The sequence below is a fragment of the Triticum dicoccoides genome, chromosome 4B (assembly GCF_002162155.2).
Source record: "Triticum dicoccoides isolate Atlit2015 ecotype Zavitan chromosome 4B, WEW_v2.0, whole genome shotgun sequence".
NCBI classification, from domain to species: domain Eukaryota; kingdom Viridiplantae; phylum Streptophyta; class Magnoliopsida; order Poales; family Poaceae; genus Triticum; species Triticum dicoccoides.
In genome coordinates, this window is record NC_041387.1 from 75822410 (window position 1) to 75834642 (window position 12233).

The following is a 12233-nucleotide window of genomic DNA, read 5'->3' on the forward strand; positions in this document are numbered from 1 at the left end:
GTATGCAAATTCGTGTGGGCCTTTAGCTGGGCCGGCCCATTATGGTCCGCTAAATTTTGTGGGCCTTTAGCTGGGCAGGGCGGCAGGCCCATTATGGCCCACTAAGTCTTATGGGCCTTCGGTTGGGCCAGCCCATTTAAACATTGTGGGCCACTTTTGGGCCAGTCCACGTGTCAACATTTCATAGGCCCATATCGACCGTTGGATGAGTGACACCTGTGCCAAAGCGGAGCTGACGCGTGGATCCATCAGCCAATGAGAATTTTACACGTGGAGAATCGGCATTGGTCGTGGCTGTTAACGGGTTATCGGATCCAAATCCGACCCGATAGCTTAACGGTGTTCCGTTACGGTGGATGCCACGTGTCGGTCACCCTTGACGAAAGCACTTATGTGACGCGCGATTTATCAGCATGGAAGTGGACACTTCCGTGATGATAATTTTGGTAATGTCATGGAACACTTCTACGACAGCACAGGTATGACTATCTTGATTCTGTCATAAATTTGTCATGGATGTACATGCATGACAGAAAACGCGACCTACTGTGACAAACACGTATCATCACGGAAGTGTATTTTTTTTGTAGTGTTATCTGGAAGATTAACTCCCACTTGATTCAAGCGATTGTAGTACCCAGACAATCTAAGCACATGCTCACTACTTTAGCTATTCTCCTCCATCTTTTATCTATAGAACTTGTTGGAGACTTCATATCTCTCAACTCGGGTATTTTCTTGAAATATTAACTTCAATTCCTGGAACATCTCATATGGTCCATGACGTTCAAAATGTCTTTGAAGTCCCGATGCATGGTGCACTAATATATCAAGTAGTCACCATTTTGAGCTAGCCAAACGTTCATAACGTCTGCATCTGCTCCTGCAATAGGTTTGTCACCTAGCGATGCATCAAGGACATAATTATTCTATACAGCAATGAGGATAAACCTCAGATCACAAACATAGTCCGCATCATTGCTACTATCATCTTTCAACTTAGTTTTCTCTAGGAACACATATAAAAACATAGGGAAGCAACAATGCGAGCTATTGATCTACAACATTATTTGCAAAATACTATCAGGACTAAGTTCATGATAAATTAAAGTTCAATTAATCATATTACTTAAGAACTCCCACTTAGATAGACATCCCTCTAATCATCTAAGTGATCACGTGATCCAAATCAACTAAACCATGTCCGATCATCACGTGATATGGAGTAGTTTTCAATGGTGAACATCACTATGTTGATCATATCTACTATATGATTCATGCTCGACCTTTCGGTCTCAGTGTTCCGAGGCCATATCTGCATATGCTAGGCTTGTCAAGTTTAACCCGAGTATTCTGCATGTGCAAAACTGGCTTGCACCCGTTGTATATGAACGTAGAGCTTATCACACCCGATCATCAGGTGGCGGCACGACGAACTTTTGCAACGGTGCATACTCAGGGATAACACTTATACCTTAAAATTTAGTGAGAGATCATCTTATAATACTACCGTCAATCTAAGCAAAATAAGATGCATAAAAAGATAAACATCATATGCAATCAATATTAGTGATATGATCAAGGTTGGAAAAAGCGGTAGGCGTAAGAGAGGCGGTTGGCCTTCGCCTTGTGCCTAGGCGGTGCCTAAGCGCCCTAGGCGCGACCTAGGCGGTAATATAGTTTTTACTCGTAGTGTATTTATGATTATTACATGGGTGTTGATATTTGTTTAGGGCATATAAATAAGTTAATTACTATCTACTGCCATTGGAATATAACCCGTTTGGCATATCTGTGCAGTATGTGGCATGATTTCTTGCTTGGGTAGGCAATTCCTTGCTTGTCGTGCATATATCTCCATTTATGCCCTAGGCAAGGCGTTTGGCTATTGCCTAGCGCCTAGGCGTGCCTAAGCGCCTCCTAGGCACTGCCTTTTCCAACAGAGGATATGATATGGCCATTATCATCTTATGCCTTTGATCTCCACCTCCAAAGCACCGTCATGATCACCATCGTCACCGGCGCGACACCTTGATCTCCATCGTAGCATCGTTGTCGTCTCGCCAATTATTTCTTCTATGACTATCGCTGCCGCTTAGTGATAAAGTAAAGCAATTACATGGCGATTGCATTTCATACAATAAAGCGACAACCATATGTCTCCTGCCAGTTGCCGATAACTCTGTTACAAAACATGATCATCTCATACAATAAAATTTAGCATCATGTCTTGACCATATCACATCACAGCATGCCCTACAAAAACAAGTTAGACGTCCTCTACTTTGTTGTTGCAAGTTTTACGTGGCTGCTATGGGCTGAGCAAGAACTGTTCTTACCTACGCATCAAAACCACAACGATATTTTGTCAAGTTAGTGTTGTGTTCACCTTCAACAAGGACCGGGCGTAGCCACACTCGATTCAACTAAAGTTGGAGAAACTAACACCCACCAGCCACCTGTGTGCGAAGCACGTCAGTACAACCAGTCTCGTGTAAGCGTACGCGTAATGTCGGTCCGGGCCGCTTCATCCAACAATACCGCCGAATCAAAGTATGACATGCCAGTAGGCAGTATGACTATTATCGCCCACAACACACTTGTGTTCTACTCGTGCGTATAACATCTACACATAAACCTGGCTCGGATGCCACTGTTGGGGAACGTAGTATTTCAAAAAAATTCCTACGCACACGCAAGATCATGGTGATGCATAGCAATGAGAGGGGAGAGTGTCGTCCACGTACCCTCGTAGACCGTAAGCGGAAGCATTATGACAACGTGGTGGATGTAGTCGTACGTCTTCACGATCGACCGATCCTAGTACCAAACGTACGGCACCTCCGCGATCTGCACACGTTCAGCTCAGTGACGTCCCACGAACTCACGATCCAGTAGAGCTTCGAGGGAGATTTCTGTCAGCACGACAGCGTGATGACGGTGTTGATGAAGCTACCGACGCAGGGCTTCGCCTAAGCACCGCTATGATATGACCGAGGTGGATTATGGTGGAGGGGGACACCACACACGGCTAAAGATCAATGATCAACTTGTGTGTCTTGGGGTGCCCCCCTACCCCCCGTATATAAAGGAGCTAGGGGGAGGCGGCCGACCAAGGAGGAGGACACACCAAGGGGGGAGTCCTACTCCCATCGGGAGTAGGACTCCTTCTTTCCTAGAAGGAGTAGGAGAAGGGGGAAGGGAAGGACAGAGGAGTTAGGAAAGGGGGGCGCCCCCGCCCTCCTTGTGCAATTCAGACTAGAGGGGAAGGGGGCACACGGACTGCCCTGGCCACCCCTCCTCTTCTCCACTAAGGCCCAATAGGCCCATTACACTCCCCGAGGGGTTTCGGTAACCCCCCGGTACTCCAGTATATGTCCGAACTTGCCCGGAACCCTTCTGAAGTTCAAACAATAATCATCCAATATATCTATCTTTATGTCTCGACCATTTCGAGACTCCTTGTCATGTCCGTGATCATACCCGGGACTCCGAACTACCTTTGGTACATCAAAACACATAACCTCATAATACCGATCGTCACCGAATGTTAAGTGTGCGGACCCTATGGGTTTGAGAACTACGTAGACATGACCGAGACACGTCTCCGGTCAATAACCAATAGCGGAACCTGGATGCTCATATTGGCTCCTACATATTCTACGAAGACCTTTATCGGTCAAACCGCATAACAACATATGTTGTTCCCTTTGTCATCGGTATGTTACTTGCCCGAGATTTGATCGTCGGTGTCTCAATACCTAGTTCAATCTCGTTACCGGCAAGTCTCTTTACTCGTTCCGTAATGCATCATCTCGCAACTAACTCATTATTCACATTGTTTGCAAGGCTTATAGTGATGTGTATTACCGAGAGGGCCCAGAGATACCTCTCCGACAATCAGAGTGACAAATCCTAATCTTGATCTATGCCAACTCAACAAGTCCCATCGGAGACACCTGTAGATCACCTTTATAACCACCCAGTTACTTTGTGATGTTTGGTAGAACACAAAGTGTTCTCCGGTATTCGGGAGTTGCATAATCTCATAGTCATAGGAACATGTATAAGTCATGAAGAAAGCAATAGCAAAATACTAAACGATCAAGTGCTAAGCTAACGGAATGGGTCAAGTCAATCACATCATTCTCTAATGATGTGATCCCGTAAATCAAATGCCAACTCATGTCTATGTCTAGGAAACTTAACCATCTTTGATTCAACGAGCTAGTCAAGTAGAGGCATACTAGTGACACTCTACTTGTCTATATATTTACACATGTACTAAGTTTCCTGTTAATACAATTCTAGCATGAATAATAAAAAATTATCATGAAATAAGGAAATAAATAATAACTTTATTATTGCCTCTAGGGCATATTTCCTTCAGAAATCATCGTCATTGTCATCACCAACAACTCTCCCATCTTGGCGAGGGCAATCTCCACCAACATCTTCAACAACACCATCTCCTCTCAAACCCTAGTTCATCTCTTGTGTTCAATCTTTGTACTGGAACTATAGATTGGTGCTTGCGGGTGACTAGTAGTGTTGATTACATCTTGTAGTTGATTACTATATGGTTTATTTGGTGGAAGATTATATGTTCAGATCCATTATGCTATTTAATACCCCTCTGATCTTGAGCATTATTATCATTTGTGAGTAGTGACTTTTGTTCTTGAGGTCATGGGAGAAATCTTGTTGCAAGTAATCATGTGAATTTTATATGTGTTCGATATTTTGATAGTATGTATGTTGTGATTCCCTTAGTGGTGTCATGTGAACGTTGACTACATGACACTTCACCATACTTGGGCCTAAGGGAATGCATTGTGGAGTAGTTATTCGATGATGGGTTGCTAGAGTGACAGAAGCTTAAACCCTAGTTTATGTGCTATTTCGTAAGGGATAGATTTGGATCCAAAAGGTTAATGCTATGGTTAGAATTTATTCTTAATACTTTTCTCATAGTTGAGGATGCTTGCGAGGGGGTTAATCATAAGTAGGAGGTTTGTTCAAGTAAGAACAGCCCCTATGCAAAAGCCACAATGGTGATATGCCAATTGCTATTCACCCTTCATAAGGACCCATTTCATCGAATCCGATCCGACTAAAGTGGGAGAGACAGACACCCGCTAGCTTAGGGGACCTGCGTGTCATTGAAAATGCCATGTAATTAATTTACTTTATTGCTAACCATTAGCCATAGTAGTATAAGTAATAGTTGGCGGGACAACTTCATGAAGACACAATGATGGAGATCATGATGATGGAGATCATGGTGTCATGCCGGTGACGAAGGTGATCATGCCGCGCCACAAAGATGGAGATCAAAGGCGCAAGATGATATTGGCCATATCATGTCACTTTATGATTTACATGTGATGTTTGTCATGTTTACATCTTTATTTGCTTATAGCGACGGTAGCATAAATAAGATGACCCCTCACTAAAATTTCAAGAAAGTTTCCCCCCTAACTACGCACCATTGCGAAAGTTCGTTGTTTCAAAGCACCACATGATGATCGGGTGTGATAGATTCTAACGTTCGCATACAACGGGTGTAAGCCAGATTTACACATGCAAAACACTTAGGTTGACTTGACGAGCCTAGCATGTACAGACATGGCCTCGGAACACAAGAGACCGAAAGGTCGAACATGAGTCGTATAGTAGATACGATCAACATGAAGATGTTCACCGATGATGACTAGTCCATCTCACGTGATGATCAGACACGGCCTAGTTGACTCGGATCATGTATCACTTAGATGACTAGAGGGATGTCTATCTGAGTGGGAGTTTATTAGATGAACTTTATTATCATGAACATAGTCAAAAGGACTTTGCAAATTATGCCGTAGCTCGTGTTTTAGTTCTACTATTTGAGATATGTTCCTAGAGAAAATTTAGTTGAAAGTTGATAGTAGCAATTATGCGGACTGGGTCCGTAAACTGAGGATTGTCCTCATTACTGCACAGAAGGCTTATGTCCTTAATGCACCGCTCGGTGTGCTGAACCTCGAACATTGTCTGTGGATGTTGCGAACATCTGACATACACATTTTGATGACTACGTGATAGTTCAGTAATGTTAAACGGTTTAGAATTGGGGCGCCGAAGACGATTTTTGAAACATCGCGGAACATATGAGATGTTCAAGGGCTTAAATTGGGATTTCAGGCTCATGCCCACGTCAAGAGGTATGAGACCTCTGACGAGTTTCTTAGCCTACAAAATAAGGGAGAAAAAAAACTCAATCGTTGAGCATGTGCTCAGATTGTCTGAGTACTGCAATCACTTGAATCGAGTGGGAGTTAATCTTCCAAACAAGATAGTGATGTTTCTCCAAAGTCACTGCCACCAAGCTACTAGAGCTTCGTGATGAACTATAACATATCAGGGATATATATGATGATCCTTGAGTTATTCACGATGTTTGACACCGCGAAAGTAGAAATCAAGAAGGAGCATCATTTGTTGATGGTTAGTGAAACCAGTAGTTTCAAGAAGGGCAAGGGCAAGAAGGGATACTTTATAAAACGGCAAATCAGTTGCTGCTCTAGTGAAGAAACCCAAGGTTGAACCCAAACCCGAGGCTAAGTGCTTCTTTAACGAGGGGAATGGTCACTGGAGTAGAACTACCCTAGATCTTGATAGATGAGAAGGCTGGCAAGGTCGACAGAAGTATATTGGATATACATTATATTAATGTGTACTTTACTAGTACTCCTAGTAGCACCAGGGTAATAGATACCGGTTCGGTTGCTAAGTGTTAGTAACTCGAAATAAAGGGCTACGGAATAAACAGAGACTAGCTAAAGGCGAGGTGATGATATGTGTTGGAAGTATTTCCAAGGTTGATGTTATCAAACATCGCACGCTCCCTCTACCATCGGGATTGGTGTTAAACCTAAATAATTGTTATTTCGTGTTTGCGTTGAGCATAGACATGATTGAATTATGTTTATCACAATACGGTTATTCATTTAAGGAGAATAATGGTTACTCTGTTTATTTGAATAATACCTTCAATGGTCTTGCACCTAAAATGGTTTATTGAATCTCAATCGTAGTGATACACATGTTCATGCCAAAAGATATAAGATAGTAATGATAGTACCACCTACTTGTGGCACTGCCATTTGAGTCATATTGGTATAAAACACATGAAGAAGCTCCATGTTGATGGATCTTTGGACTCGCTTGTTTTTTGAAAATTTTGAGACATGCGAACCATGTCTATTGGTATGTACGCACGAAGAAACTTCATGCAGATGGATCATTTGGACTCACTTGATTTTGAATCACTTGAGACATGCAAATCATACCACATGGGCAAGATGACTGAAAGCCTCGTTTTCAGTAAGATGGAACAAGAAAGCAACTTGTTGGAAGTAATACATTTTGATATGTGCAGTCCAATGAGTGCTGAGGCACGCAGTGGATATCGTTATGTTCTTACTTCACAGATGATTTGAGTAGATGCTAAGTATATTTACTTGATGAAACACAAGTCTGAATTATTGAAAGATTCAAGTAATTTCAGAGTGAAGTTGAAGATCCGTGACAAGAGGATAGAATGTCTATGATATGATCATAGAGATGAATATCTGAGTTGCGAGTTTGGTACACAATTAAGACCTTGTGGAAATTGTTTCACAACTAATACCGCCTGGAACACCATAGTATGATGGTGTGTCTGAACATCATAGATGCACCTATTGGATATGGGGCATACCATGATGTCTCTTATCGAATTACCACTATCGTTTATGGGTTAGGCATTAAAGGCAACCACATTCACTTAAATAGGGCACCACGTAATTTCTGTTGATATGACACCTTATGAACTATGGTTTAGAGAAACCTAAGCTGTCGTTTCTTAAAAGTTTGGGGCTGCGACGCTTATGTGAAAAAGTTTCAGCCTAAGAAGCTCGAACCCAAAGCGGATAAATGCATCTTTATAGTACACCCAAAAACAGTTGGGTATACCTCCTATCTAAGATCCGGAAGCAAAAGTGATTGTTTCTAGAAATGGGTCCTTTCTCGAGGAAAAGTTTCTCTTGAAAGAATTGAGTGGGAGGATGGTGGAGACTTGATGAGGTTATTGAACCATCACTTCAACCAGTGCGTAGTAGGGCACATGAAGTTGTTCCTGTGGCACCTACACCAGTTGAAGTGGAAGTTGATGATAGTGATCATGAAACTTTGGATCAAGTCACTACCAAAACTCGTAGGTTGACAAGGATGCGTACTACTTCAGAGTGGTGCGGTAATCCTATCTTGGAGGTCATGTTGCCAGAGAACATTGAACCTACGAGCTATGGAGAAGCGATGGTGGGCCCGGATTCCGACAAATGGCTTGAGGCCATAAAATCCAAGAGAGGACCCATGTATGAAAACAAAGTGTAGACTTTGGAAGAACTACTTGATGGTCGTAAGGCTGTTGGGTACAGATGGATTTTAAAATGAAGACAAACAATGATGGTAAGTATCACCATTAAGAAAGCTCGACTTGTCGCTAAGATTTTCTTTTGACAAGTTCAAGGAGTTGACTACGATGAGACTTTCTCACTCGTATCGATGCTAAAAGTCTGTTGGAATTATATTAGTAGTTACTGGATTATTTATGAAATCTTGCAGATAGGATGTCAAAACATTGTTTCCTCGACGAGATGCTTGAGGAAAGGTTGTATGTGATACAACCAGAAGGTTTTGTCAATCCTAAAGATGCTAACAAGTATGCAAAGCTTCAGCAATCCTTTTAAGGACTGGAGTAAGCATCTCGGAGTTAGAATATACGCTTTGATGAGATGATCAAAGATTTTGGGCTTATAGAAAGTTTATGAGAAACTTGTATTTCCAAAGAAGTGAGTGGGAGCACTATAGAATTTATGATGAGTATATGTTGTTAACATATTGTTGATCGAAAATGATGTAGAATTTCTGGAAAGCATATAGGGTTGTTTGAAAAGTGTTTTTCAACGAAAAAACTAGATTAAGCTACTTGAACATTGAGCATTAAGATCTATACGGATAGATAAAAGATGCTTAATAGTACTTTCAAATGAATACATACCGTGACAAGATTTTGAAGGAGTTCAAAATAGATTGGCAAAGGAGTTCTTGGCTGTGTTATAAGGTGTGAGTATTGAGTAAGACTCAAGACCTGACCACGGCAGAAGAGAGAGAAAGGACGAAGGTCGTCCCCTATGCTTTAGACGTAGGCTCTACAGTATGCTATGCTGTGTACCGCACCTGAAGTGTGCCTTGCCATGAGTCAGTCAAGGGGTACAAGAGTGATCCAGGAATGGATCACAGGATAGTGGTCAAAGTTATCCTTAGTAACTAGTGGACTAAGAAATTTTATCGATTATGGAGGTGGTAAAAGAGTTCGTCGTAAAGGGTTATGCCGATGCAAACTTCAACACTAATCTAGATGACTCTGAGTAGTAAACCGGATTCATATAGTAGAGCAGTTATTTGGAATAGCTCCAGATAGTGTGTGGTAGCTCCAAGATGACATAGAGATTTTTAAAGCACACATGGATCTGAAAGGTTCAGACCCGTTGACTAATAACCTCTCTCACAAGCGAGAAATGATCAAACCCCATGGGTGTTGTATTCATTACAATCACATAGTGATGTGAACTGGATTATTGACTCTAGTGCAAGTGGGAGACTGTTGGAAATATGCCCTAGAGGCTATAATAAAATGGTTATTATTATATCTGCTTGTTCATGATAATTGTCTATTGTTCATGCTATAATTGTATTAAATGGAAATCGTAATACATGTGTGAATACATAGACCACAACATGTCCCTAGTGAGCCTCTAGTAGACTTGCTCATTGATCAATAGATGGTTATGGTTTCTTGACCGTAGACATAGGATGTCATTGATATCGGGTTCACATCATTAGGAGAATGATGTGATGGACAAGACCCAATCCTAAGCATAGCACAATATCATGTAGTTCGTTTGCTAAGAGCTTTTCTAATGTCAAGTATCATTTCCTTAGACCATGAGATTGTGCAACTCCCGGATACCGTAGGAATGCTTTGGGTGTACCAAACATCACAACGTAACTGGGTGGCTATAAAGGTGCACTACAGGTAGCTCTGAAAGTATCTGTTGAGTTGGCACGAATCGAGACTAGGATTTCTCACTCCATATGACGGAGAGGTATCTCTGGGCCCACTCAGTAATGCATCATCATAATAAGCTCAATCTGACTAAGGAGTTAGCCACGGGATCATGCGTTACGGAATGAGTAAAGAGACTTTCCGGTAACGAGATTGAACAAGGTATTGGGATACCGATGATCGAATCTCGGGCAAGTAACATACCGATTGACAAAGGGAATTGTATACGGGATTGATTGAATCCCTGACATCGTTGTTCATCCGATGAGATCATCATAGAACATGTGGGAGCCAACATGGGTATCCAGATCCCACTGTTGGTTATTACTCAGAGAACGTTTGGGTCATGTCTACATGGTTTCCGAACCCGTAGGGTCTACACACTTAAGGTTCGGTGACGCTAGAGTTGTTATGGGAATTAGTATGTGGTTACCGAATGTTGTTCAGAGTCCCGGATGAGATCCCGGACGTCACAAGGAGTTCCAGAATGGTCCGGAGGTGAAGATTTATATATGGGAAGTCCAGTTTCAGTCAACGGAGTGGTTTCGGGGGTTATCGATATTGTACCGGGATCACCGAAAGGTGTCCGGGGGTCCACCGGGTGGGGCCACCTGCCCCGGGGGACTTAATGGGCTGAATATGGGAGGGAACCAGCCCCCTAGTGGGCTGGTGCGCCCCCCAAGGGCCCAAGGCGCCTAGGGTTTAGAAACCCTAGGGGAGGGGGCACCTCCACCTTGCTTGGGGGGCAAGTCTCCCCTCCTGGCCGCCCCCGCCCCCGTCTAGATGGGATCTAGAGGGGCCGGCCCGTCTCCCCTTCACCCTATAAATAGAGGGGGGTGGGAGGGCTGCAGCACCCTTGCTTTTGGCGCAGCCCCTCCCTCCTCCAACTCTTCCTCCTCCTCCGTAGTGCTTGGCGAAGCCCTGCTGGAGAACCACAAGCTCCACCACCACCATGCCGTCGTGCTATCGGAGTTCTTCCTCAACTTCTCATCCCCCCTTGCTAGATCAAGAAGGAGGATACTTCCCCAGGTTGTACGTGTGTTGAACGCGGAGGCGCCGTCCGTTCGGCGCTAGATTGGATCTTCCGCGATTTGAATCGCCGCGAGTACGACTCCATCAACCGCGTTCTTGTAACGCTTCCGCTTAGAGATCTTCAAAGGTATGAAGATGCTCATCCTCTCCCTCTCTTGTTGCTAGAATCTCTATAGATTGATCTTGGTGATGCATAGAAAATTTTGAATTATTGCTACGTTCCCCAACAAGAGGGTCCACCACTGCAGTTCAGGATAGGCTTACGCGGCGCGAGTCAGCTAATGACCGCCTAGATGGAGCCGTTGGGCGGGAGGGGGAGCCCATTTTGGCCTCACAAAGAATTTTGAATGATCGGAGCGGCAATGTGGGTGAGATGCCACAACGGGACCCGCATACGGGGCCTGTTGAGATCCTTCTAGAGTCGCAACAGGTGGACACAACAGTTGGTCAGGCTACGATTGGCCAGGAGAGTGCGCGGGATATGGTGGGACCCATGGCAGAATCCGCTGCTTTGTTGCACACGGAGCCAGAGGCTGTTCAGCCTGCCCTTAGGATGGGGACGGATGAGACTTGTGTGGGGTCAGTGCAGGAGGAGATCCGGGTCTGAGCATGTGGCTCTGGGTGTTGCAGCACTGCCATTGGAGGCGGCTCAGGATTGCCACATTCGGGTGGAGGGACTGGCCACAGTGGATCCAGGCTGTGAGGCCTCGGTGGTGGAGCCGGTGGTTTTGGAAGTGGTGGGTGGGGACATGCCGCGCCCCGAGAGTCTGGCGGGAGTGATCAGCTTGGGGGCCCCGGAGCAGGATGGGGACAGGCCAATCATTGCGAAAGTTTCTCCCATGTGTGAGGAAGTGCGTGGACAAGTGGCATGTCCACATTCACTGATTCCAGTTCCGGTCATTCCGGACGTGGAATTGGGCATGCAACCCCGAGACTTTCCTAGCAACACCGGCATGACTCCACAAGAGTCGATCACTTTTGGGAAGATGGAATGGTTTTGTAACGCTCTTGTGAGGAAGTTGGCTCCGCCGATTCTATTGGAGGTGCA